At 42.2% G+C, this 27,604-nt stretch overlaps 1 long non-coding RNA gene across 1 annotated transcript in view; it reads left to right on the top strand.

Moving 5' to 3' along the window:
* LOC140727324 (uncharacterized) overlaps positions 1-27,604 on the top strand; it is a 133,580-nt gene that overhangs the window by 5,593 nt on the left and 100,383 nt on the right. The window contains exon 2 of the long non-coding RNA XR_012098827.1: positions 9,143-9,267. This is a non-coding gene — a long non-coding RNA (uncharacterized lncRNA). The remainder of the gene's footprint in view (positions 1-9,142; positions 9,268-27,604) is intronic.

The raw sequence follows: 27,604 nt of genomic DNA, 5'->3' as shown, positions 1-27,604 counted from the left end.
AACACCCTCCCACTCCCACTCATTAAATATTATTGAAATGGTAAACACACAACACTGCCTTTGGGCAGCAAGGAAGAGTGAGCACCTGGAGGAAACACATTCAGTCACGGGGAGAAGGTGTAAATTTCTCACAGGCAGTGTTGGGAATTGAACCCCAATCCCCCGACGGGTGGAAACTGGCACTAACCACTATGCTACCTTGTCCCCCTGTTCCCCAATGTCCTGGTTCCCTGCTAACATCATTTTTCTTTCAGGGGTTAGTGACATGCAAACTGATTGGGAGCACCTAGGGTACACGTATAGAAAGACCAACCTTGAAATTACATGATTTTTTAAAAATAAAAATCCATTTTGAGGTTGATTGATGCAAGTGATGACTTGTCTTGATTATTCTTGCTTGCTTGTATAGTTATTTTGTGAAATTATTTCAAATTCTCCATGTGCAATTGTCCATTAATATTGTTGCTTTGGAAAAAAAATAAAGAAATCTGTGTAAAAAAACAAACAACGAAATGCTGGCAGAACTCAGCAGGCCAGACAGCATCTATGGGAGGAGGTAGTGATGACGTTTCGGGCCGAAACCCTTCATCAGGAGTGAAGTAACATGGGATGGTCAAGGGGGGATAAGAAGTGGGGGGAGGGATACAGTAGAGAGCTAGGAAGTAATAGGTTGAAGGGAAATGGGCTAGGGGGAAGGTGGAGAATTATGGAAAGTAAAAGAGAAAGAAAGGTAGGACTGGGGGGAGATTATAGTGAGGGGGGAAAAGAGAGAGAAAGAGAACCAGACTGAAATAATAGATAAGGATGGGGGTAAGGGGGGCAGGGGTATCAACGGAGGTCTGTGAGTTGGATGTTCATGCTGGCAGGAGGGAGACTACCCAGGCAGGAGATAAGGTATTGCTCCATCGACCTGCACGCGGCCTCATCTTGACGGTAGAGGAGACCATGGACAGACATGTCAGAGTGGGAGTGGTCTGTGGAATTGAAGTGTGTGGCCACAGGGACTGTCTCCCAGTCTGCGGCGGGTCTCCCCAATGTATAAATGGCCACATCGGGAGCACTGGATACAGTATATCACCCCAGTTAACTCGCAGGTGAAGTGGTGCCTCACCTGAAAGGACTGTTGGGGGCCTGGGATGGTGGTGAGGGAAGAAGTGTGGGGGCAGGTGTAGCACTTCTTCTGTTTGCAGGGATGAGTGCCCAGAGGGAGGTCCGTGGGGAGGGATGGGGGGGATGAATGGACAAGGGAGTCGCGTAGGGAGCGATCCCTGCGGAAAGCTGAGAGTGGGGGGGAGGGGAAGATGTTGGCTGGTGGTGGGATCACGTAGGAGGTGGCGGAAGATACGGAGGATTATACGTTGGATCTGTTCCATCCCCCCTTGACCATCCCATGTTACTTCACTCCTGATGAAAGGTTTTGGCCCGAAACGTCGTCACTACCTCCTCCCATAGATGCTGTCTGGCCTGCTGAGTTCTGCCAGCATTTTGTTTTTTGTTTTTTATTTATTTCCAGCATCTGCAGATTCACTCGTGTTGCCAAAGGAATCTGTGTGTTGCTCAAGATTTCCAGCATCTGTGGAATCTCTTGTGTTTAAGGAAATTTATTTGTTAGGTGTTGCCTGTGAGATTGAATAACAGAAAAGGTTTATTGGGACCATGCCTTTAAACTGACATCAGCATGTATGATGATAGCGGTATGACCACTAGTGGAAGTTTAGCAGGGATGCTGAGAGATCATGGACGTAGAAAGAATGTTTATCCTCATGGAGTGATCTAGAGCTAGGGTTAGTGTTTCAAAATAGGGGATTGCCATTTAAGGAAAAGATGTGATGTTTTCTTAAGGGAGCATTGAGTCTTTGGATTGCTTTTCCTCCAAGTGGAGGAAGGAGAGATTTAAAAAAAAACAGAATGGGAGAGGTTTCTTGATAAGCAAAGGGGTTTATTGGGAGTGGGTGGGACTGCAAAATTGGGGTCATGGATAGATCAAGCCATGGTCTTACTGAATGGCAAACTAGGGTCATGGGAAGAGTGGCCTACTGCTCTTATTCTGCATAATCACCAATGGTCAAACATTGTACACTGGGCCTCTGCTCTTCTGTAGAGGGATGGCAAATGGTGGGTCAGATGTCTTAGAATGACAATTTATATTGCGGTGTTCCAGCACCATATTAATTATAACAAAGTTCTTTAAGATGCAGCAATGGCTATGCAGTTATCTCGGATAACATTTCATTGGCATAAACCATAGGTTAACCGTAATTTTATTTTCATGTCACTTTTAAAGAGGTAAGTTGGTCACAGTAACAGGTAGGGGAATGGGGTTGTATATGGCGGGTGATTCCCTGTCCTCTTAAATTCCTTTGTCATTCTATCTAGGATTTATAACAGATTTAATACGTAGATTGGCATCTTTGAGAGTGAGGGCTTATAAAAAGTTGTACTGGAGTTCTGCTTGAGAATGGGACTTAATTGAATAGTTGACATTCTGATTCAGAGGCAAAAGGGCTTGAAATAGAGACAAAGTGAAACTATTAAGTCACCCAGATCTTGTCCTGACAATATACTCCAGGTCTGGCATTCCTCCAACTAATTAGTACCAGAATTGACTGCACTTTAAGCCAGATGGTACACAAGCAAGTCTATTTGCAAATTGCAAATCTGAGTTTGCCTGAGAATGAATTTCACTCTGCTCTGTTAATCAAACACTTGTGCAATTTGCCTTTGGGTAATTTGTGAAAAACTTGAAACCAGACAGTGGCTACAAATTCCATTTTACCTCTGAAAACCAGCGCAGTTGATTATAATACAGCTCAACACCAGGAATGCAGTGCTCTTCGCAGCAATATCAGTGCAACACCAGGAATGCAGTGCTCTTCGCAGCAATATCAGTGCAACACCAGGAATGCAGTGCTCTTCGCAGCAATATCAGTGCAACACCAGGAATGCAGTCTACTTGCAGCAACAGTGCAAAGCCAGGAATGCAGCAACTCCCACTTATTGTATTTTGGTGCAAGTGTCTGAGAACAGATTCCACTGGTGCAACGTTGTTGAATTTATTCAAAGCTGGTAAGGAAAACTTTTTCAACTAATCTTCCCCTGATACAGCTGGCTGTGGAATGGATGAAGAAATGGGATTCTTACTACTTGGGTTCCTAACTCCCACTTGGAGCATTGGCCATCGATGACCTGCTGTCTCTGTTATCCTCTGCTCTGAGCCAGTGTCCTGAGGGTGGACCAGGAGTGCCTGCATTGTCTAAATTCAGTGACAGTTTGTGCCTCTTCATCTCCTTTGTTATCATGGTGGATTTACACATTTCGCACATTCCAGGTACCCAGAGTAGATCTGGACTTTGGTGACAGAAGTGTTGTTGACTGTGCAGCATCCTAATGACTTGCTCTGCACCGCATCACGTGCTCAGTTGATGAGCCTCTTATGAAGTTGATGGTATGGTTGGAGTTCATCATTGTCTCTGGAATCCACTGTCCAGGGGATTGGCCTATACAGCTTCACCAGAGCCTGGTTGGCTAGCCTTACCCGCTTCCACCGTCATGATGCGAATATAGAATTAGATTTTGAGAGCTTTTTCCCCAACTTAATTTAACCTTAACTTTCAAAGAAGATGGCCTGGGCAGCATGTTTTTAAAAAGAGCTCGGTTTGATATGGTGCTTGACAGGATCATAGGGTGTCCCCAGCAATTTTACAGCTTGTAAGGTACATATAATATAGACAACGGTGGAAAATAATGTTTTTATTAAGGATTTCCAGCATCAGCATTTCATTGATTATCAGTTGTAGAGTACAGTTCTTGGGAATAAGGGCTAAGTGACTCTTTCTGGGGGTTGGGTGTTATGGGGAAAACAAGATCCCAGAAACAGCAATGCAGTAGTGATGTTTGTGGGGTGGCGGAGAGGTGGTAAATGTCAAGGAAGACCATAGGGATATAGAAACCTTATCAGCGATTCCCCAGCATCACTCAGATGTTACAGCAGAAAAGGCTCTGTCTAACACAGAAGTGTTATGACAGAGTATGAAAACTGTATCCTGAGTCCTGGCTCATACTTATACCTCATCCATTGCCCCTAAATTAGATTATCTAATTGTAACTGTTTGGCGGGTGCAAATTGTCACACTTTGTCCATTGTAAGAAAAATTGCAATAAAAAATTAGCCATGAAATATTTTCAGATATCAGGTATTATGATGAATATTTATAAATGCTAGTCCATTCTTTTTTTTTTTACCTACTTTCCATTTATTTAAAATTTCCATAATTTTCTGTTTTTTTTTCTCTCCTTCCATTTTCTGTTAAAGTAACTTGCTGGATCAGCAGTTGGTAGTAAAATCGTTGTAAGCATCTGGCTCCCCGAAGATTCTGCTTCCTTCACCTTCGCGTTCTATTTCTTGTGACGCTGGCCTCACACTGTGAAAATAATTTCTGTTCAAATGGCATGAGACTGGACAAATCAATAAGGAACATTTGCTGAATGATTGTGAACAGGTCTGTGGATATATTTCTGAGGCAGCTTTAAAAAAATTCTTAATGGAATTCCTTAGTTTATTGTGGTAATCAAATCAGATAATAAGCCTAGAAGGTAGATCCATTAGCTGATATTCTTCATACATTAATTGCATAGAAGAAAACTCAGATCAGGTTTATTGTCACTGACATAATTTGTGATACTTGTGTCAGCAGCACAGTGTGGGCATAACAAATTAGTAAGTTACAATAAATAAATAGTTTAAAAGAGGAAAGAGGTCGTGTTCACAGATTCATAGACCCATCAGAACTTTGATAGCAGAAGGGAAGAAGCTGTTCATAAGATGTTGAGTTTGTGTCTTCAGGCTCTGTACCTATATAAAGTCAATTTAACCTGTTTATAATATGTTCACCATAATGTTTCGGTGGAAGTGTGTCGATGGGTCTGCAGCTGAGAGGGTGAGCAGGTTCAAATTCTTCGGTATACACATTACTGAAGATCTCACCTGGACCGTAATACTGGCTTTGTGGCAAAAAAATACACAGAACAGCATCTCTTCCATGTCAGGTGACTGAAGAAGTTTGCCGTGGGACTCCACAACCTCACGACCTTCTACAGAGGCATCATTGAGAGTATCCTGAGTGACTGTATCACCGCCTGGTATGGGAACTGCACCAACCCTGATCGCTGGGCACTGCAGAGAGTGGTACAGACTACCAGCGCATCTGTGGATGTGAACTTCCCTCCATTGAGGACATTTATAGCAGCAGGTGCAGGAAGTAGGCCTGGAGGATCATCGGGGGCACCAGTCACCCTAACCATAAACTGTTTCAGCCGCTTCTGTCTGGCAAACAGTACTGCAGCATTAAAGCCAGGACCAACAGGCTAAGGCACAGCTTCTTTCTGCAAGCCATTAGACTCTTAAGTTCTCATGTCTGTACATTGCAACGCAGTCATAAAACAAAGGTTTTCACTCCCTCACATTGTGGGATAGATGTGAGATTTAAAGTAAATAAATTCTAAATTCGGAGAAATTAACCAGAGTGCTTCTATGTACAAATTACCTTGGAACAGCTGATGTGTTTCTCCCATCAGCCATGTACCTAATAAAGGATAACCAGATCACATCGTGCCAGTATCAACAATAGTGTTCAGCTGAAAGGTCAAAGTAAATTTATTATCAAAGTACATGAATGTTACCATATATTACCAAAGATTCATTTTCTTGTTGGAACTTGCTGGAAAATAATGAACTGCAATAACATTTATATTAAAAAAAAACTATACATAAAGAAATACTGATAAACAGTATGTGCAAAAGAAAAATATACAAGTAAAGAATAAGACCGAGAACATGCTAAATGGTGGGGAGGGCTTTGCGATGAACTGGGCAGTATCCAACACTTTTTGCAGTCTTTTCCTTTCCTGGGCATTGCTGTTTCCACATCAGGCCATAAAGCAAACATGATACAACCACTGTGCATCCATAAAAAGCTTGTCAAAGTTTCTGGTGACGTGTAAAATCGACTCAAACTTCTAAGAAATAGGGATGCTGCCACGTGGACTTCATGATGACGTGCACGCTGGTCCTAGGGCAGATCATCTGATATGTTAGTACCAAGCAGGGGGTCAGGGAGGGGTAGCACCTCTGGTGGGGGAACATGTCTCGTCCTTTTCAGGTGGTTCATCCACCTTTGGTCCCCACCTGGCACTCAGCTCTCACCTGTGGCTCCCTGTAGATGTTTGCATGCGACAGCGGCCAAACCCCGGGCAACGGCTTCGACAAGTCGGTTAAACCAGGTGAGGGTAGCTGACGGGTCTCAAACCCTCGGTGAGATATGGAGTTAACTATCCCAGCATGTGAAGACACACTCCGACAGATTGAGCGGATGAGACCAATGGAAGGTCTAACAGTCAAGAAGGCGGTATCTGCAAGCATTGTGGAAAGCGTAGAGCACAACAAGACACAAAAGATGTCCTAGTCATCCACTGCGTCTAGTCCCATCTCTAGCCGTCTCGACTCTTGTCTTGCCACTAGATCCAGATGGGAATTGGGAAGAGAGAGTGAGGCTGATGCTGTGCAACTCTCCCTCTCTTAAATCCAAATCAAGCGCTCGTCTCGACACCATCATAAATCCGGCTGGTGGCGTAGTGGCATCAGCGCTGGACTTTGGGGCGAGAGGTCCCGAGTTCAAATCCGGCTGGCTCTCTTGCACATGCTTGTGCTGGGTTGAGTGTCGAGCTAGCAACTCGATCTCGTAAAAAGTACTAATGGTGTTGAGGTCTTCATCAATGACAATGGACGAACCTTATACCAAGCACCACTCAACCAGATTTTCATTCTCCCTCCTATATGCCAATTTGTCACTAGTTGACCAACAAGTTGTATTGTCAGCACAATCATAAGTATGAAGTGGGTAAAGCAGGGGGCGGAGCACACAGCCCTGTTGTGCTGATGACGACTGTCGAGGTGTTGCTGCCAATACATACTGACTAATTCCTGCTGCCCAGCAAGTGCTCATTCACAGTAAATCTGTTGGCCAGAAAGAACTACAAATCAATGAATTAGAATGAATCAAGGACAGTGGAAGTAGACAAGCCAGTTTTCTTGGTTCTTGCCATGTGCTTGAACAAGATGAAGGCTGCCATTTTATGAAGCTGCTCTGTAACCTCCATCTTGTGAACTGTTTGTTGCTCTGGCGTAATCTAATCAAGGCAATTGAATGGGGTCACAAGCAGTTCCTGCTATTGACCCGCTAAACCTTAGGTCATTTTTGGATAAATTGGCTGGTTAGCAGAAGTAATCTCGTTATCTGAGTGACCTGGTTTGATTGCTGTGAACCAGGCAGAGTTGAAAAGACACAAGGCTGAGTTCAGGGGCTGTAGAACAATCCTGGTTGTATCCCTGGACCAGAGCCAAAAAGGTGTTATAGGTCAGATGACCCATAGCCAATAACACTGAAATGCAACACTTGAACTGGGAAGAAATGAATATAAAAGCAGAGGATTCGATTGTAAAACAGTGACAGCTCTCTCCAAGGACCCACCATTGTGAATGCTGGGTCCTGATGATCAGAGTGGGATCATGAGGAACACATGGCCAGCATAGACCTTTACTAGTATTACCTTTTCTATTCTTTGACTGTATATGGAGGGTCAGGAAAACTTAGTAGGTGTGCACACAGGCACTTGGTTGTGTAAATTCACATGCTCTTCTTTTGAGACCAGAAAGGTACACGTTAGCAATTACAAATTCTCCGTGCCTCTCAGATCATTATTACTGCGGGGCAGATACTTGTAACAAATCCACTTACCAGCACTTTCTCCATATCCTTCATCTCTATCAATACATAAGGCATAGGAACAGAATTAGGGCATTCAGCCCATCAAGTCTGCTCTGCTGTTCCATCATGGCTGATTTATTAATCCTTTCAACTCCATTCTCCTTCTTTCTGTAAGCTTTTATGCCCTTAGTTATCAAGAACCTATTAATCTTCATTATGACTTGGCCTCCATAGCCATCTGTAGCAACTAGTTCCACAGATTCACCAATACAGCCTTGTTGTGCACCTGTGCTGAGGGTGAGTGTGGAGATGTTGTTGCCAATCCAGACTGACTATAGTCTGCTGACCAAGCACTCATCCACATTAAATCCACGTACCAGCACTTTGTCCATATCCTTGGGGTTTCAAGTTCTTGTCCAGATACCACTATTCACTATTTTCTCAGTAGTGTACTCCAGGTCTGGGATGAAGGAATCATTGTTAGCTTCTGGCCCTGCTGATGAAGTCTTAAAAACTGCAGCTGGAAGGAAATCCTTAAGACTAAATTGTATTACTTCTGCCAACAAAGCCACATCTGGAGGAAAGGGTGAGGTGAGGGATGGGATGAATTGGCCGTTGACGTAAGTTGCAGCTTGTTTCTGGGTGATTCTCTAGGTGGGTGGGTAGTTAGCAGCAAATAGTGACCTGAACTCACCCTGAGGTCCTCATCAATGCATCTTGATGCAAGTTCTTTTATCCAAAATGTCAGAAAAGGCACTATTGTCACCTGGGCCTTTGTTTTGCCAGCTTTTTCCTGTGACACCTATTCTTCACAAGAATGGCCCATCGTTTAAAATAGTGTTGACTAGATTTGTTGTGCAATTACTTTAAGGTGGAGATCCACCTCGTATTGGTTTACAGCCAGTCATTGGCAGGAATATACAATACATAACAACTAATGGTTTGAAACAGCCTCTGTCAACGCTTACTGTTACATGATCAGATTTGTATATTTAAAATTGTTCACTGATCACTTGGGAGATGCCACACACCGTTGCAGATCCCAAACCATCTGAAAATACACACAAAATATCTGGGTGTTTTGAATGTTCAAAAAAACACACTCAACAGTAAAACATAAGAAACATTTTGTCCCTGGGAAACAATTGTATGTTAATGTTTCCTATTATCACCAATCAATTCAACTCCAATTGATCTTGCATCAATTAAAATTGTGGCACTTCATCAACTAAAATCAAATATTTGCTTAAAAATGATCAGACTCATTATCTTCAGGTAAATATCATACAACAACCCTGCCAATTCTGTCAAAAATGAGATCCTTACAAGGCTTGATGCAAGGTTTTGGCTCAACATTGACAATTCCTTTGTGCCCACAGATGTTGCTCAAACCACTGAGTTCCTTCAGCAGATTGTCATTGCTCCAGTTCCAGCATCGGTAGTTTCCAATGAACACAACATGATTGACATTCCTTCCTGTAGAGGATGCATCAACAGGAGTATGGTGAGTCTGCTGGTTGTGTGATTCAATGATATTGATAATGCATTGATTGTGAATGTAAGATCCAACCTTGAGATGATTGAAGTTAAGATCCAATCCCTTGTGATAATGCTGAAAAATGCCAAGAACGCACAAATGAATATCTTTAATATTGAATAATTTCCAGAAAATACCTTTATGAGAGACACAAGGCATTGTTAATGGAGAAATATACCTATTTTTAACAGGGAAATAGTCTGATGTACTGGTTTGGAAGAATGGTAAATGCTGATTCAAAGGATAAATGAATGTCTGAAACCTCCCAGTAGTGTAGAGAGCGGTATCTGCTTGTGAAGAACAACATGCAAGGGGAAGTTTCCTTGCAGAGTATTGCCTAGGATGTGTCTATAAGGACATGCATGGCTTCTTCAAATATCTGCACTTTTACCATCTTCACACTGAAGCCAAATGTCCAAAAAGTTGTTTTCAACAAAAATATATTGGTAGAGAGCAGCAAAATGTTTTGTGTAGCTCATCAAGCAGGGATCCTGGGGCAAAGGTGAGAGCTGACTTCCATTGTAACAGGTCAAGTGAGCTGGTCATCAGGAGATCTGGGCCAGTCAGTTAAGTGTGAAACTTGTGTGTAGAGTTCAGGAACTGCTTGCTCTAATAATCACAATGCATCATATTCACTCTATTGCTTTGTAGAAGGGTTTAGAAATTTATTTTGCATTTACAATTGAATTATTTTTCAGAATTTACTCCATTGACACTCATTTTTCACATCAGTGGTGCGCAGTGAAATATACACGCATCATTGACAGCTCTGCTCCTCACTGACATCCGAAAGTACGAAAGATGAATGTAATTGCTGCTTATACATAGACAGCCATTGAATAACCTCTGGCAATGGTGGATTCAAATTGAGCTTGTTGTGTAAAAAAAAACAATAGGATTTGGATTGATCTGTCTTGATGAGTGCTCCTTTTGATATCATGCAACTTGACAACATGTCACTCCAGAACTCTCAGCAGAATACAAACATAACTTGTTGCAGGGGCATCCTGTCTTTGAGGACTGGTGGGGGGGGGGGGGCACGGGTTGGGGGACGTGGAGGGTTGCAGAGTGTTTTGTAATTTCTATTTCAGATTCTTCAGAGTTGTGCTAACAAAAGATGAAACAGAACAATTAACTCATTAACACTACCTCTTCATTCCTCTTCTGCATCGTTATATATATTTTTGCATTTTATAATAATTTTTGTATTGCTCTGTACTGCTGCCACAAAACAACAAAATCCACAACATAAGTTGGTGAATATAAATCTGATTCTGTTTCTAACAGGGATGTAATGTGTGGGAACAGCAATTTGCAGAATGTGCTTCAGAGTAGGCAGCATTTGTAGAGGGAGAAACAGTTGCTTTTTCAGATCTGAACTCTTCATTAGGACTCTTTTCCTTTTCACAAATGCCATCTCTCCTGCCAAGTGTTTCCAGCATTCTGTTTTTTCTCCAGTTTCCAATACATGCAGCTTTAAAAATTTTCATTAACAGGTCTAGAAGGAAATACTCAAGGTACAGAGTTATATTAGCAAAGGATCTCCAATGCCGGGAAGTGCAACAGTGTTGGCAAAGGTGTGTTAATCTTGTGTGTGGTGGGCTTCTCTTCACTGTGAAGAGCCACTGGTTTAAAACTCCTTTGCACATAAGACTTTGACTGCAATTGAACAGGTTTGGAATGCATTCATGTTTTCCTCCTGCTCACTCAGACATTAGGGCAAAATTGCTTGCAGTTTATGGGTCGTTGGAGGTCTCTGAGACATAAAATGTTGGCAGAGGCATCGGGTAGGAGTGACATTGACACTTTTTAGTGTCAGAATTATTGTGTGTAGATGGATCCGGTGAGGTTTTGTGTTTGCACTGTGGCAGCAGGGAGTGGTTGGCATCGGATCCAGTTGAGAGGAGAAAATCCCACAATAGGTAATGGATTCTGCCCAGTACATCATGGGTAAAGCCCACCCAACCATTGAGCACACCTACAAGAAACACTCTCATAGGAAAGCAGCATCCATCATCAGAGATCCCTACTACCCAGGCCATGCTCTCTTCTCGTTACTGCCATCATGTCAAAGGTCAAGAGCCGGTCAAGAGCCTCAGAACACACAACACCAGATTCAAGATCAGTTACTACCCCTCAACCATCAGGCTCTTGAATAAAGGGGGGTAACTATACTCACATGCTTCATCATTGAAATGTTGCCAAAAGCAATAATCTCTCTTTTAAGGATGTTTTAATCTTATTATCTCACATTCTTTTTATTTATGGCTATTTATTTATATTTGCACAGTTTGTCTTCTGCACTGTGTTTGATCTTTCATTCATCCTCTTATAGTTACTATTCTATAGATTTGCTGAGTATGCCCACAAGAAAATAAATCTCAGGGTTTTATATGATATATGTATGTATTTGATAATTTTACTTTGAACGTGAGCAGGAGTGACAGTGAAGGGGCCAAACTCCACGACTTGTAATGTTTACTTTTGAGTGCATTACATAGTCTGTGCATGTGAGAAGTCATCAGCTCAAATATTAACTTTTTATTACATTTTTAATCATTTTTTGTTCAAAATATATAATAAAGGTATACTTAACAGGAATACCTGGGTTGGTTAATTTTGAGAATCGCAGTTTGATGATGGGACAAAATTGCAGTCGCAGGGTGGAGTGCACTAGGAATGCAGAATCACAAAGGGTAGCAAATACAGTACTCAAAGTGTTGCATCTCAATGCATGGAGTATCAGAAATAAGGTGGATGATCTTGTTGCACTTCTGCAGATTGTTGGGTATGATGTGGTGATCATCACTGAATCATGGCTGAAGGATGGTTGTAATTGGGAGCTGAATATCCAAGGCTGCACGTTGTGTCAGAGGGATAGGAAGGTAGGCAGAGGGGGTGGCGTGGCTCTGCTGGTAAAGAATGGCATCAAATCATTAGAAAGATGTGACATAGAATTTCAAGATGATTAATCCTTGTGGGTTGAGTTTAAAAAACTGCAAGGGTAAAAGGACCCTAACTGCAGTTATATACAGTCCTCCCAGCAGTAGCTGGAATATGGACTACAGATTGCAATAGGAAATACAAAAGGCATGTCAAAGAGGCAATGTTATGATCGTCATGGGAGATTTTAACATGCAGGTAGATTGGGGAAAATCAATGGATCTCAAGAGTGGATTTGTTGAATGCTGATGAGATGCTTTTTAGAGCAGTTTGTCACTGAGCCTACTCAGGGATCAGCTATACTGGACTGTGTGTTATGTAATGAACTGGAGGCAATTAGGGAGCTTCAGGTAAAAGAATGTTTAGGAGGTAGTGATCACAATATGATTGAATTCAACTTGAAATTTGATAGGGAGGAAGTAAAGTCTGAGGTAGTAGTATTTCAGTGGAGTAAAGGAAATTACAGTGGCATGAGAGAGGAGTTGGCCAAAGTAAATTGGAAGGAGGTGCCAGTAGGGATGACAGCAGAGCAGCAATGGTGTGAGTTTCTGGGGCAAAATGAGGAAGGTGCAGGATAGATGTATTTTAAAAACACAGAAATACTCAAATGGCAAAATAGTATAACTGTGGCTGACAAGGGAAGCCAAAACTAATGTAAAAAGCAAAAGAGGGCATACAACAAAGCAAAAGTCAGCAGGAAGATAGAGAATTGGAAAGCTTTTTAAAAACCTAGAGAAAACAACTAAGAATCATTAGTGAAAAGATGAAATATGAAAGCAAGCCAGAAAACAATATCAAGGTGGATAGAGAGCTTTTTCAAGTTCATAAAAAAAAGAGGGATGGGTGGGGATACAGGACCGCTATAAAATGAGGCTGGAGAAATAATAACGAGGGACAAGGAGATGGCTGATGAACTAAATTAGTATTTTGCATCAGTCATCACTGTGGCAGACACTAGTGGTGTGCCAGATGTTGTAATGTGTGAAGGAAGAGAATTGAGTGCAGTTCTCTTACAAAGTCAAAAATTCTCAAAAAGCTGAAAGACCTAAGGGTTCATAAGTCACCTGGACCAGATGAACTGCACCCTAGGGTTCTGTAAGAGGTAGCGTTAGACATTGTGGAAGCATTAGTAATGATCTATCAGAATTATTGGACTCTGGCATGGTGCCAGAGGACTGGAAAATTGTAAATGTCAATCCATTCTTTAAGAAAAGAGGGAGGTATCAGAAAGGAAATTATAGACCAGTTAGACTGACCAAAATGGTTGGGAAGATGTTGCAGTCAATTGTTAAGGGTGAGGTTATGGAGTACTTGGTGAGACAGGACAAGGTAGAACAAAGTCAAACACAAGGAAATCTGCAGATGCTGGAAATTCAAACAACACACACAAAATGCTGGTGGAACACAGCAGGCCAGACAGCATCTATAAGGAGAAGCACTGTTGACGTTTCGGGCTGAGACCCTTCATCAGGATGAAGGGTCACGGCCCGAAATGTCGACAATGCTTCTCCTTATAGATGCTGCTTGGCCTGCTGTGTTCCACCAGCATTTTGTGTGTATTGATAGAACAAAGTCAGCTTGGTTTCCTTGAGGGAATATCTTGCCTGATGAACCAGTTAGAATTCTTTAAGGAGATTACAAGTAGGATGGATAAAGGGGATGTTGTATATTTGGACTTTCAGAAGACCTTTGACAAGGTGCCACACATGAGGCTGCTTACCAAGCTAAGAGCCTGTGGTATTACAGGAAAGTTACTTACATAGCTAGAGCATTTGCTGGTTGGAAGGAGGCAGTGAGTGGGAATAAAATGATCCTTGTCTGGTTAGCTGCCAGAGACTACTAGTGTTCCACAGGGGACGGTGTTGGGGCCACTTCTTTTTATACTGTATGTAAATGATTTAGATGTTGGATTAGAATGCTTTGTTGCCATGTTTCCAGATGATATGAAGATTGGTGGAGAAGCAGGTAGTGCTGAGGAAACAGGTAGGCTGCAGAAAGACTTAGACCGATTAGGAGAATGGGCAAGTAAGCAGCAAATAAAATACAATGTTGGAAAATGCATGGTCGTGCACTTTGGTAGTAGAAATAAATGTGCAGACTACATTCTAAATGGGGAGAAAATCCAAACACCTGAGGTGCAAAGGGACTTGGAAGTCCTTGTGCAGAACATCCCAAAGGATAACTTTCAGGTTGAGTCGGTGGTGAGGAAGGCAAATGCAATATTAGCATTCATTTCAAGAGGTCTAGAATACAAGAGCAGGGATGTGATGCTGAGGCTTTATGAGGCACTGGTGAGACCTCACCTTGAGTATTGTGACCAGTTTTGGGATTGTTATCTAAGAAAAAATATGCTGGCATTGGAGAAGGTTCAGAGGAGGTTCACAAGGATGATTCTGGGAATGAGAGGGTGTGAGGGACATTTGATGGCTCTGGGTCTGTACTTGCTGGAATTTAGAAGGATGGGGGGCAGTTCTCATTGAAACCTTTTTGAATGTTGAAAGACCTAGACAGTAGATGTGGAAAGGATGCTTCGCATGGTGGAGGAGTCTAGTGCAAAAGGGCATATCCTCAGTACAGAGGGATGTCTATTTAAGACAGATGTGGAGACATTTCTTCAGTCACAGGGTTGTGAACTTGTGGGATCTGTGGAGGCCAGGTCATTAGGTGTATTTAAGGTGGAGATTGATGGGTTCTTGATTGACCACGGCATCAAAAGTTACAGGAAGAAGACTGGGGAGTGGGGTAGAGGAGGGGAAAAATTGATCAGCCATGATTGAATGGTGGAGCAGACTCGATGGGGCCAAATGGCCTAATTCTGCTCCTATGTCTTATGGTCTTATGTTTACAGATGATAATATCAAAGGATGTTGGACAAATTCAGTGAGTTAAAGGTTAATAGAAAATCCCAATTGCATTGAGAGATTAAATTGAAAGATTTTACAAAACTGTCTCTGTATGCACTACATGGCAATTAGTCTTGTCTTGTTTTAAGAGTGAAATAATAGTTACAATGCGCAGCACTTATGAACTCAAAGTATATGCTTGACCTGTGAATTTAGAAAACAATGGAAGTCTTTAGCTTCATCAAATGACATTTTAAATTGAAATATAATAGCAATCAAAAATATGTTAATAGAACCGTTACTACCTCTCTCTGTTTAAAGTGCCGGCATCTATTCATTGAAGAATACTCGGAGTGTGACAGCTGTGTATACACAAGTGTAGCAACAGGTAAGAACTAGGACTGTGCATCACAAAATGGGAGCCTTTCACCCTGTGGCCTGGGTCAACCTTTCCTCTGGTATGGTGGCATATGGACTCTGCCTTTCCCATTATTACTCAAATCCAAGAATGACATTATGCCAGCTGTTCAAACATAATGTAAAGAATACAAAGTGAAAAATAATGTTCCAATCAATTTTTCAAGAGAATCCTGCAAGTAAACCTTCTCCTTTTGGGGAATAGTTATCAGTATTCAGATTTGCATTGGTTCAGGAGAGATTACCTGGAGAAAAATAATTCAAGTCAAGTCAAGTCAAGTTGTTTTTATTGTCATTTCGACCATAACTTTTGGTACAGTACACAGTAAAAACGTACAGTACACAGTAAAAATGAGGCAATGTTTTTCAGGACCATGATGCTACATGAACAATACAAAAACTACACTGAACTATGTAAACCAACACAAAAACTACACTAGACTACAGACCTACCCAGGACTGCATAAAGTACACAGAACAGTGCAGGCATTACAATAAATAATAAACAAGACAATAGGCACAGCAGAGGTCAATAGGTTGGTAGTCCGGTGGCTTGGAGGAAAAATCTGTAACATAATATAAACAGCTGAATGGCGGCTTCCAGGATTCCGTCCGTTTCTGTACTCGCGCCGAGTGTATCATTGCCACAGATGTAGTCCAATTTAATGTCCATTAGAGAGCAGAATGGACGGGAGAGCCGGCCAGCTAAGATTTGTTTTTTCCTTGGCACAGACTCCTGCCCGCTCACCTCGCTTCCGTTTCCTCGCACACCACTTATGCTGTTCCCACCTCCAGCCACTGGCATCAGGCAACTCTGAGGACTGCAGGCCTGATTCCATCAGCAAGCAGACATTGGAGAGCAGAATGGACGGGAGGGCCGGCTGGCTGGGGCTTACTTTTTTCCTTGGCACAAACTCCTGCCCGCTCGCCTCGCTTCCGCTTCCTCGCACACCACTTACGCTGTCCCCACCTCTGGCCACCGGCATCAGGCGATACCGAGGACTGCAGGCCCGATTCCGTCAGCAAGCCGAGGTCGCGCAATCTAACCAGCAGATTTTCATGAAGGTTTGTTTTTGGGCAACCTCTATATTGTAGCAGTGTCTGGCGATGGTAGATAGTCACTCTGTTATCCATTGCCCTAAATGCTAATTGTGCCTTAAAATTAAATTTAAAAACCTAAATTAAAGTAGCACCAGATCCGAAAGGCTGCTGCTGCCGTGTGCCGTGCCGCCTACAGGATGAGACCAAATAAATGTTATTAAAAGCATACTCATTTAAAAGCCGTGAATAGATAAACTAATGTTAATGAGATAGGCAAAAAAGTTTGAAAATTGTATAACAAGTTGACCAAGCTTTGGGAATGGCAGGTCGAGGGTCAGTAAGAATTTGTTCTTTATGTCTTTGTAATGTACTTTACAGTCCTTTAGCTCTTCAAGCCTACAAGCTATATTCTGGTTGACAGATCTGAAAGAAATGAGACAGAATAAGGTCTTGTTTCGCAAGAAAGGATATAACTCTCAGACCTGTTGAGAATCCTCAGACAGAGCAGGCATTGGAGTCTCAATCCCAAAACTGGATGGCATTTTTGTTATGAATCTAGTGCCTGTATTGTTGCAGTCATTTCTTTGTTCAGCAGGTGGAGAAGGAGAGGGCACTTTGACCGACAACGAATCGCTGCTAGGCAAGATCAAATTAAAGGAAGGGGGGAAAGTGTGGTGGTCATCGTCTGAGTTGACAGTCAGAGTGGTGATCCTGAGGCTTCAGCACCTTGAGGCTTCTGCGAAGAGAGGCTTCAGTCAGAGGGTAAAGAAAAGAAAAGCTCTTGGTCAAGTATATCTCTCCTTCCCTTCTGTATATCTGCTCAGCTGTATAGTTGAATGGTCCTCTTATGGGATGTAGGAAGGCAGTGTCCCTGACGACTATAACTACGAGAACTGCATCCAGCAGCAGCTTCTAACATTCTGCATTAAGGAGTTGGAGCTGGAACTGGATGAGCTCTGGATCATTCAGGAGGATCATTCATGAGGGGGTGATAGTACATGTAGAGAGGTAGTTACACCCAAGGTGCAAGGTGTGACAGTCAGGAAGGGGAAAGGGGTTAATCAGCCAGTGCAGATTACCCATGTGGCCACCCCACTCAACAGGTTTATCATTTTGGATACCGTCAGGAGGAGTTGCCCTAACAGAGGAAGGTCAGTGGTTGGAAGGGAAGGGGAGAGAAGAGGCAAGCTACAGTGATAGGGAATTTGTTAGGGGGATGCACAGGGGTTCTGTGGGCAAGAATGAGATACCCAGATGGCATGTTGCCTCCTGGGTACCAGGGTCCAGATTGTCTCAGATCAAGTCCTCGGTATTCTTAAGTGGGAAGGTGAGCAGCCAGAAGTCATGGTCCATATAGGTACCAATGATATGGGTAGCATGAGTGATGAGGTTCTGCATAGGGATTTAGGACCAGGTTAAAGGTCCGGACCTCCAGGGTTGTGATCTCAGGATTGCTATCTGTGCCACGTGCTAATGAGGCCAGAGCTAGAATATTATACAGTTTAATACATAGCTAAGGTGTAGGTGTAGGGGTAGGAGGGAGAGCATAAGTTTTTGGATCACTGGGCTCTTCCAGGAAAGGTAGAACTGGTACAGAAGAGACGGTTTACACCCGAACTGGAGGGGGAACTAATATCCTAACAGGACAGTTTGTTAATGTTGCATGGTAGAAATTAAGCTAGAGTTGCAGGGGGATGGGAACCAGAGTGCCAGAACAGTTAGTGGAGAGGTTGTGGAGGCAGATGTTGGCAAGACCTCAGACAGAGTTAGGAATCAAAAGGTTGAGCATGGTGCGATTAGTGTCCTGAGCTGCCTGTATTTCAATGCAAGAACTGTTCTAGGAAAGGCAGATAGTGCTGAAGAAAAGGTAACTGGCATACAAAAAGAGGCAATGTGTGGTGAGGAGAGGCTGTTGATAGGGCAAAATTGCAGTCACCAGGATGAGTTGCAATATAAAAGACAGACAAAATTGAGAAGGGTGAATACAGGATTGAAGGTGTTGTATTTGAATGTGTACAGTGTACAGAATAAGGTAGATGAACTTGCAGCAGTTTCAGATTGACAGGAATGATGTTGTAGGCATCACTGAATCATGGCTGAACGAAGATGATAGCTGGGAGCTTAATGTCCAGGGATACACACTGTACCAAACGGACAAGTAGGAAGGCAGAGATGACAGTTTTGTTCTGTAGGTAAAAAATGAAATCAAATAAGTAGAAAGAGGTGACATGGGGCTGGATGGTGTTGAATCATTGTGGACCCTCAAATAGTGGTAAGGATGTGGCCTACAAATTACAATGGGAGATAAAAAAAATGCATGCCAAAATGGCAATGTTACAGAAGTCATTGGGAATTTCAATATGCAGGTAAATTGGGAAAATCAGGTTCATGCTGGATTCCAAGGGGAGGGGGTATTTTTAGAGTGCCTATAAATGGCTTTTTAGAGCAGCTCATGGTTGAGCCCACTAGGAGGTCAGCTATTCTGGATTGGGTGTTGTGCAATGAACCAGGATTGATTAGAGAGCTTAAGGTAAATGAACCCTTAGGGGCCAGTGATGATAATATGATCGAATTCACTCCAAAATTTAAGAAGCTAAAGTTAAATATAACAGTATTACAGTGGAGTAAATGGGATTAGAGGCATGAGAGAGGATTTGGGCAGAATTGATTGGAAAAGGACACTGGCAGGGATGATGGCAGCACAGCAAGGGCTGGAAATTCAGGAAGCAATTTGGAAGGCACAGGATATAAACATCCAAAAGAGGAGGTATTCTAAAGGCAAGATGACACAACCATGGTTTGCAACTGAAGTCAAAGGCAACATGAAAGCTAAAGAGGGCATGTAATAAGGCAAATATTTGTAGGAAGTTAGGATTGAGAAGCTTTTAAAAACCAACAGAAAACAACTAAAAAAGTAATTAAGAAAGAAAAGATGGAATATGAAAGTAACCTAGCCAATAATAGAGGATACCAAAAGTTTCTTTATAAAGTTTAAAAGAGGTGAGAGTGGATATCAGGCTGCTGGAAAATGATGCTGGAGAACTAGTAATGGGGAAGCAACAAAATGGTAGAATGAAGGAATAAGTACTTTGCATCAGTCTTCGCTGTGGAGATTCCAGGTGTTAGGTCATGAATTGTGTGAAGTTACCATAACTAGGGAGACGGTTGATGGAAAACTAGAAGGTCTGAAGATAGATAAGTTACTTGGACCAGATGGTGTACACCCTGGGGTTCTAAAAGAAGTGGCTGAAGAGATTATGGAGGCATTAGTAATGATCTTTCAAGAATCACTGGACTCTGGAATGCTTCTAGAAAACTAGAAAGTTACAAATGTCACTCCACTTTTCAAGAAGGGAGAGGCAGAAGAAAGGAAACTATAGGCCAGTTAGCCTGACCTCAGTGGTTGGGAAGATGTTGGAGTCAATTATTCAGGATGACGTCTTGGTACTTGGAGCCACATGATAAAATAGGCCAGAGTCAGTCTGGTTTCCTCAAGGGAAAATCTTGCCTGACAAATCTGTTGGAATTCTTTGAAGAAATAACAAGCAGGATAGATGAAGGAGAATCTGTTGATGTTGTGTACTTGGATTTTCAGAAGGCCTTTGACAGTTGCCACCCATGAGACTGCTTAACAAGATATGAGCCTGTGGTATTACAGGAAAGATTCTAGCATGGATAAAGAACTGGCTGATTGACAGGAAGGAATGAGCCGGAATAAATGGAGCCTTTGCTAGTTGACTAACCTCCTAAGCCCTATCTGATATAGCTAGCTTCAGGTATCCTCACTAAAGGGAGGTTATACTGTAGCTACCTAGTCCTCAAAGATTAGTTCATTCACCTGTTTATCCTCCATGGTGAGTTTAGCGGTCAATACCCATATTAGAATGGTGGATCCCTCTCCCTACCAAGGAGGAGATACTTACAGCTAACAAAATAGTTTAAACACAGTCCATTTAGTTTTAGTGATACATGTTTAAATCCAGACAAAATTCTTAAAATGCAGAGAAAATTTGAGTTTTAAACCTTAAAAAAAAAAGATTTACAAATTAAAAACCATTCCTAAAACAAAGGCTTTCTGAAACATGGGTACAATTCCTATGGGCTAAAAATTTACCAACGGATTGCACAAAAAGATTCATCAGTCACAAAAATTGAAGGCAGAGGAATGGATTCTAGTCACCTTGTCATTCTGTCATCTTTAAGACCATAAGAAAAAGGAGCAGAATTTGGCCCATCAGGTCTGAATCACCGTTCCATCATGGCTGATTTATTATCCCCCTCAATCCCATCCCTCTGCCTTCTCCATAACTTTCTGAATTCCTGAACCTAGCAACCTCCCCTTTGAATGTCCTCAGTGACTTGGCATCTATAGCCGCCTGTGGCAATGAATTCCACAGATTCACTACCGTCTGGCTAAAGAATTTCCTGCTCATCCTCTGTTGTAATTGGATGTATCTCTATTCTGTGTCTGTGCCCTCTGTGCCTAGACTCCCCCACTATAGGAAACATCCTCTCCATATGCTCTCTATCATGGGCTTCCAATGTTCGATAGATTTCAATGAGATTTCTCCTCTCCCCCCATTTTTCTAAGCTCAAGCGAGTACAGGCCCAGAGCCATCAAACACCTCTCATACATTAACCCTTTCACTCCTGCAAGTTAACCTTTAGGGAAGCCTGCACAAGGACTCCCAAGTCACTTTGTATCTGATTTCTAAATTTTTCCCTGTTTAGAAAATAGTTTATGCCTTTATTCATTGTCAATCTGCATGGCCATACACTTCCCTACACTGTATTCCTTCTGCCACTTCTCTGACCATTCTTCCAATCTTTCTGTTGTTCTGCAGACTCCCTGCTTCCTCAACACTACCTTGCCCTCCACCTATCTTCATATGGTGCACAAACCTAACCACAGAGCTATCAATTCTATTATCCAAATCATTGACATATACTGTGAAAAGAAACAGACCCAACTACCTATCCCTCTGGAACACCACTAGGCATCAGCAGCCAACCAGAATACACCCGCTTTATTCCCACTCTTTGCCTCCTGCCAGTCAGCCACTCTTCTATCCATACTAGTATATTTCCTGTAATATTATGGACTCTTATCCTGTTAATCAGCGGCATCTGTGGCACCTTCTGAAGATCCAAGTACACAACATCCACTGACTCTCCTTTGACTATCCTGTCCGTTATTTCCTCAAAGAATTCTAACGGATTGTCAGACAAGATTTTCCCTTGAAGAAATCCAGCAGACTTGGCCCAAGTACTCCAAAACCTCATCCTTAGTAGTGGACTATGATTTTTTTCAAGTATACTGTATTATAAAAAGTCTCAGGGACCATGTTATATGACAAAGTTACCCATGTTAGTAAGTGAATTTGTAATATCCAAATAGGTGAGTGAAAATTGTTTGGAAACTGATCTTTTCATGGGATTTGTTATTAAACTGATAGGTAGAGAGGAGATGTCAGGGGTAAGTTTTTTATGCAGACAGTGGTGAGTGCATGGAATTTGCTGCCAACGGCAGTGGTAGAGGCAGAAACGATAGGGTCTTTTCTCCTGGATGGATACACGGAGCTTAGAAAAGTAGAGGGCTATGGGTAAGCCTAGGTAGTTCTAAGGTAAGGACATGTTCGGCACAGCTTTGTGGGTGTAGGTTTTCTATGTTTCTATTTGCGATAGACACATCCTGGCCTCCCTCGAGATGAGGTATGAAACGTGCATATCCTTGTGCAACATCAGTGATCAGAACTAGGAAAAGGAGAAGAACAAGGCTAACATGATTAAAATGGTCCCTGCTCTTCCCTCTCCCAGGGTTGAGAACAATCCTGCAGAATAGGTAAAAGGCGAGTACGAGGCAGAGTATAGCAAAGTAGGCATACAAGAGATTATTCATGGTAGTGCAGGCTAGCGGAGTCTTAGGAGTGGAACATTGTACAAAAGGCAGAAGTCACCAAACAGAATGAGCACTGTAAAAATAATTCCAATGGTTAGGGGATTTGTCCATTGGAAAACTGCAAAAAATAAAAAAAAATCTTTAACCCAATTTTAAGTACTGCCAGTTTATCTGGAAACTATATTTGCTGCTGCAGAAATTAAATGTACAACAGCTGGAAAAGTCTTAGCTATAGTTTCAGCTGGAGCAGTAAGCCAGTCAGGGGCTTGTTTTTGGTCTGTTCAAGGTACATTTATTACCAAAGTATGCAGTATGCAACTCAGATTCATCTTCTCAAGACAGCCATGGAACAAAAAAAAACAGGGAAGCTGTTCAAAGAAAAACATCATCCCCTCCCCACACACACAAAAAAGCAAATTGTGCAAATGGCAACAAGAACGTCACCCACATCTGCAAAGGAAACTTATGAAAGGAAGTGCCTCGCTTGTCTGATTGTATGTTCAGCCTCTAGTAGCATATTGAGGAATACTCTTTTGATTGGACAGTTTCTTCAGACAAATATCAAGTCCTTCAGGATATTATGCATCTATCATAAATTGTTCCTTAAATCTGGACTTGTATTCCTGTCTTGAAATACGTAACATAAATGGACTAATCGGATTATGCCAAGAGTCATTTCCTTTATAAGCCTGAAAAAGTGGGTGATCCTCTGATAGCAGAATGAACGACTTTTGTTATCAGAACTGTCCACCTTCAGAGGAACCGAAAGAATATGTCAGTGTTGTTATGAGAGAGCACTATCAAGGCATGGCTGGACAGGCGGTTTTATTATAACATTTTTGAAAATATCATGAAAATTGTTAAGGGCTGAATATTTTTCTCAACTGTTGATAAAACCATGTGACTGAATACATAGCAATATTGAAGGTTTGCCTTTGTACGTAGCATTGTCTATTTGGGGAGTACATCAGAGATCTTTCCATCTCATCTTCCCATGCAAAATTGGATCCAGGGCTGCACTGGAAATTCTAAATCCATTTGGATTATTAACCATGACTAGAACCTTTAAATGATGTAACAGTGTCTATGCTTCAATTGTATAGGGATCCATGGCAAGGGATTCCTCTATTAATTTACCTTCAATGTTGGAGCTGTAATCTTTCAGGTTTTTTAAGGTGTCATTTATCATTTTTGCATGTATTTATATTCATTTTTGTCTGTAATGCAGTCAGTGAATGTTTAAGTAGACAGGAACGATCACTTCGCCAGAGGTAAGGATTATGGGTTCACATATGACCAAGAGGTATGAGCCATTTGGTGATATTTAAAACAGAACCATCATCGCTCGCAGATCTTCTAATCGCTTCTTAATCTGAGTCGTTAAGCTTATGGGTGTCTGAGCCAGATAAGAACTTCTGTAGTAAATGCGACTTTGTCTGCTAAAGAGCAAATGGCAAGTAAGATGGCACTGAATAATATTATAAACACAAATATTAAAAGTGGAATATAGCAAGAGCAACATTTCTTCTTGAATTTGAGTCTTTCTTATTCCGAAAACAACAAAGCCTGGGCAATGCATCTGAGTTCTTCCTCAAATGAACAGAAATTTCTGTATTTCTTTTTAGATCTAAACATGTTTAAATCTTTTCAGTCCATCTCACCCCCCCTCCTCCCCTCAGGATGTAGGGGTTCCATGATGGACCCATGTACCAGTCTAATATAATGGTTGCATTCATTCTGGGGGGGGGGTAATCTTGCTGGGGCAGGTTTGATGTTACCTATGGAGACAATTTTACTTGGTCTTCCTTCCCCTCCATGTCTCGATTACTATAGTCCTACCATTGACAGCCTGGGTGAAGAGACAAGGTTTCCATTTAAGATGGAAACTAGGGTTGTAATTACTTATATGGAATTTCTTTTCTTGGACCTAGTCCCCTTTTTGTGGGTTACAAACTGTCAGGTTTTTTCCCTTTCTCTTGAATGCCTGTGAAGTCTCTCAATTTTGTGAGGAGAGTTGTATGGAGAGTAGGCAATGTTTGGCCTGACTTAGTGATCTAGGGTGTGTGTAGGTGGACATTGAGAAATAAGGTGTAACGTTCCTGTGAGTTCCTATTTTCACAATTGTCGTATTGTTTGCTGAGAATTGCACTTCAGGGCCAAGTGTAGCCCACTGTTGGTCTCTAGAGTAAAATTTTGCCAGACTTTGCTTAATCTCATGATGCCTTTACTTGATGCCACTCGAATGCAACTGGAATGGAGTGCTCGACTCCACTTGTAAGTCTGTATGTTCACACGTGGCCTGAAAGCCTTCCCAGTACCTCTAAGGGAAGACCCTTGGTTGGAATGTGTGCAGGCAGGGGTGCCAGCATATGGGACTATGGAGGGTTGGAGTGCTGTAATGGTTGCGGTCTCACTACAAGAAGTTGTGGAGATTAACCATCCCGTCAAAAATCATTTATTACAAGGATATACTTGGGTTTCCAATAATGGGATGCTTTTATAATTAATTTGCCGCACCTACGTGGTGCAGTTGGTTTTGTTTGTCTTAAAGGAGGTGTTCTTGTGACTGCTCCTCTATTATAGGCCAGACATTCTTTAGTGTTCACAATGAATCTCAGTGAAGCACTCAACATGTAAGGCTACCAGTATAACATGGCTGATTTTGAATGGGTGGCTTGTGTCCAGATCCTTGGTGGGCTTTTTGAATCAGAGCTTTCTGCTTGTGGGCAGGAGGTACTTGCTTATTTTTAGGGTGGGATATCACCATCAGCTTCATATTTGTACCAGGTTGGAGATGGGGTCTAGTAGTATCTCGCAGAATTCTTAAAACATCATCTGGCTATTTGTTATTTGTTGCTGAGTTACAAACAAAACCCTGGCCTCCCTTACCATACTAAGGTCCGCCCGACAGCATGTTTTGTTCAGTGGCTAGTTTATTACCAAAGTTGTGTATGAGGCCTGCAGTATGTCCTGGAATGTGTAACACCTATACTAATAGTCCAGTCAATAATAATTCATAAATATTCTTCCACATGAACAAATGTGGAAGTAGTTTCCTCTGTGTTCTCCATCTGGTAGCTGACCACATGGAAAGAGCTTTTTAGCATTTTCCTAACATAATTGGAGTCAGTGCATATCAAGACTGGCTCTGTTGCATTTTCACTTGTTTTAGACATAATTCTAGGGCTTTGGCCTCTGCAAATTGTATGATTCCCTAAAGGATGCGCTTACAACTCGTGGTTCAAATTCAGTTTGTGATTTTAAAAACAAATTCTTTTCTAATCCCTGCTCCTGCCTGTAATTGAAGTGGATCATCTTTCCAGATTTTCATGCTGATCCATTACAGTTTCATATTCGAGAACAGTGCTCTGAAGTGTTGTTCTATATTGGGCGGTGCAGAAGATGATTCTGCATCTTCTGTCATTTGTAAAGATTGTAAGCCATAGCACTTAGGAATGCATTCCCACTTTAAGGCATTGTCTTTGTAAAAGTATTTGCCATTTCCCATATCTAGTTACAGTAGCTCTCCATTCATTTGTCGGTAATTTGCTATCATTTTTCAATGCTGCAAACTCTATTTGTATAATAATTGGTTTGTTCCCTTGCAGTGACAGTATGCAATAAGTCTATGGCATACTAGACTGAGATGGCATTTGAAAGTAGTAAATTTCTGTTCCATTTTGGTGAAATTATATGAGACAGTGTCTGGGGGGCTTGTGTTTCTTCTCCCTCATTATATAGCAGAAGGCTGCAGTGGTTTTTGGAGAAACACGAATTCGCAGAACAAGAGGCTTTGTTAGGTCTCGTGTCTGGAAATCTATAGCTTGCTGAACTGCACTCATCAATTTCTCTAGTGCCTCATAATCTTCTGGAGTAAAAACAAAAGGGTTTTCATTTTTCAGTGTACATTTGTCATATAATGGTTTTGACAATTGAGCTTACTCGGGTATATACACAGAAAGTGCAGGAGGAATTCATCAGGTCAGGCAGCATTGATGTTTCGGGCCAAGACCCTTCATCAGGACTGGAAAGGAAGGGGGAGGATAGGGGGAGGAGAAGGTGATAGGTGAAGCTAGGTGGGTGGGGGGAGAGGGGATGAAGAAAGAAGCTGCTAGGAGAGGAGAGTGCACCCTGGGAGAAAGGGAAAGAAGAGGGGCATAAGGAGGAGATGATAGGCTGGTGAGAAGAGGCATGAGAGGGCCAGAGTGGGGAATTGAAGAAGAGTAGGGGAGGAAGAAAATATTACTAGAAGTTGGAGAAATCATTCATGCTATCAGGTTGGAGGCTACCCAGATGGAATGAAATGTTGCTCCTCCAACTTGAGATTTGGCTCAGCGTGGCAGAAGAGGCCATCGAACAACATGTCAGAATGAAAATGGTTGGCCATTGGGAAACTCTGCCTTTTACTGATGGAGCAAATGTGCTCGACAAAGCAGTTCTCCAGTCTGTGTCGAGTCTCACCAGTCTGTTTTGGGAACACTGGGTATGGAATTGACCCCAACAGATTCACAGGTGATGTGTTGCCTCGCCTGGAAGGACAGTTTGGGCCCTGAATGAAGATGAGAGATGAGGTGAATGGGTGGGTGAAGCACTTTGTCCACTTGTAGGGATAAGTGCCAGGAGGGAGATTAGTGGGAAGGGATGTATGGACATGGGAAGCGGAGAGGGAGGGGTGGGGGGAAATAAAGATGTGCTTGGTGGTAGGATCCTGCTGATGGCAGAATTTGTAGAGTATGAGGTATTGGATGCAGAAGCTCATGAGGTGGTAGGTGAGGACAAGATGAGCTCCATCCCTGTTAAGGTGGCAGGAAGATGGGGAAAGCATGGATGTTTGGGAAATGGAGGAGATACGGGTGAGGGCAGCATCAATGATGGAGGAAGTTAAACCTGTTCTTTGAAGGAGGAGGACATCTCCAACGTCTCAGAAATGAAAACCTCATCCTGGGAACAGATACAGCAGAGATGAAAGAACTGAGAAAAGGGAATGGCATTTTTTTTTTACAGGAGATTAGTTGGGAAGTGGTATAGACACAGGAGACAGGGCAGGAAGAGTTTTAGATCCAGACGGAGTATGAGGAGGTATAGGATAGGGAAAAGGTATAGTTGGGTATTGTTGATTGCAATACTTTTATGCTCTTTGGATATCCAACTCAAACTACCT

Source organism: Hemitrygon akajei, chromosome 5, assembly GCF_048418815.1.
Source record: "Hemitrygon akajei chromosome 5, sHemAka1.3, whole genome shotgun sequence".
NCBI lineage: Eukaryota > Metazoa > Chordata > Chondrichthyes > Myliobatiformes > Dasyatidae > Hemitrygon > Hemitrygon akajei.
Note: the sequence above shows the minus strand (reverse complement) of the source record. Positions and strands in the feature narration are given on the sequence as shown.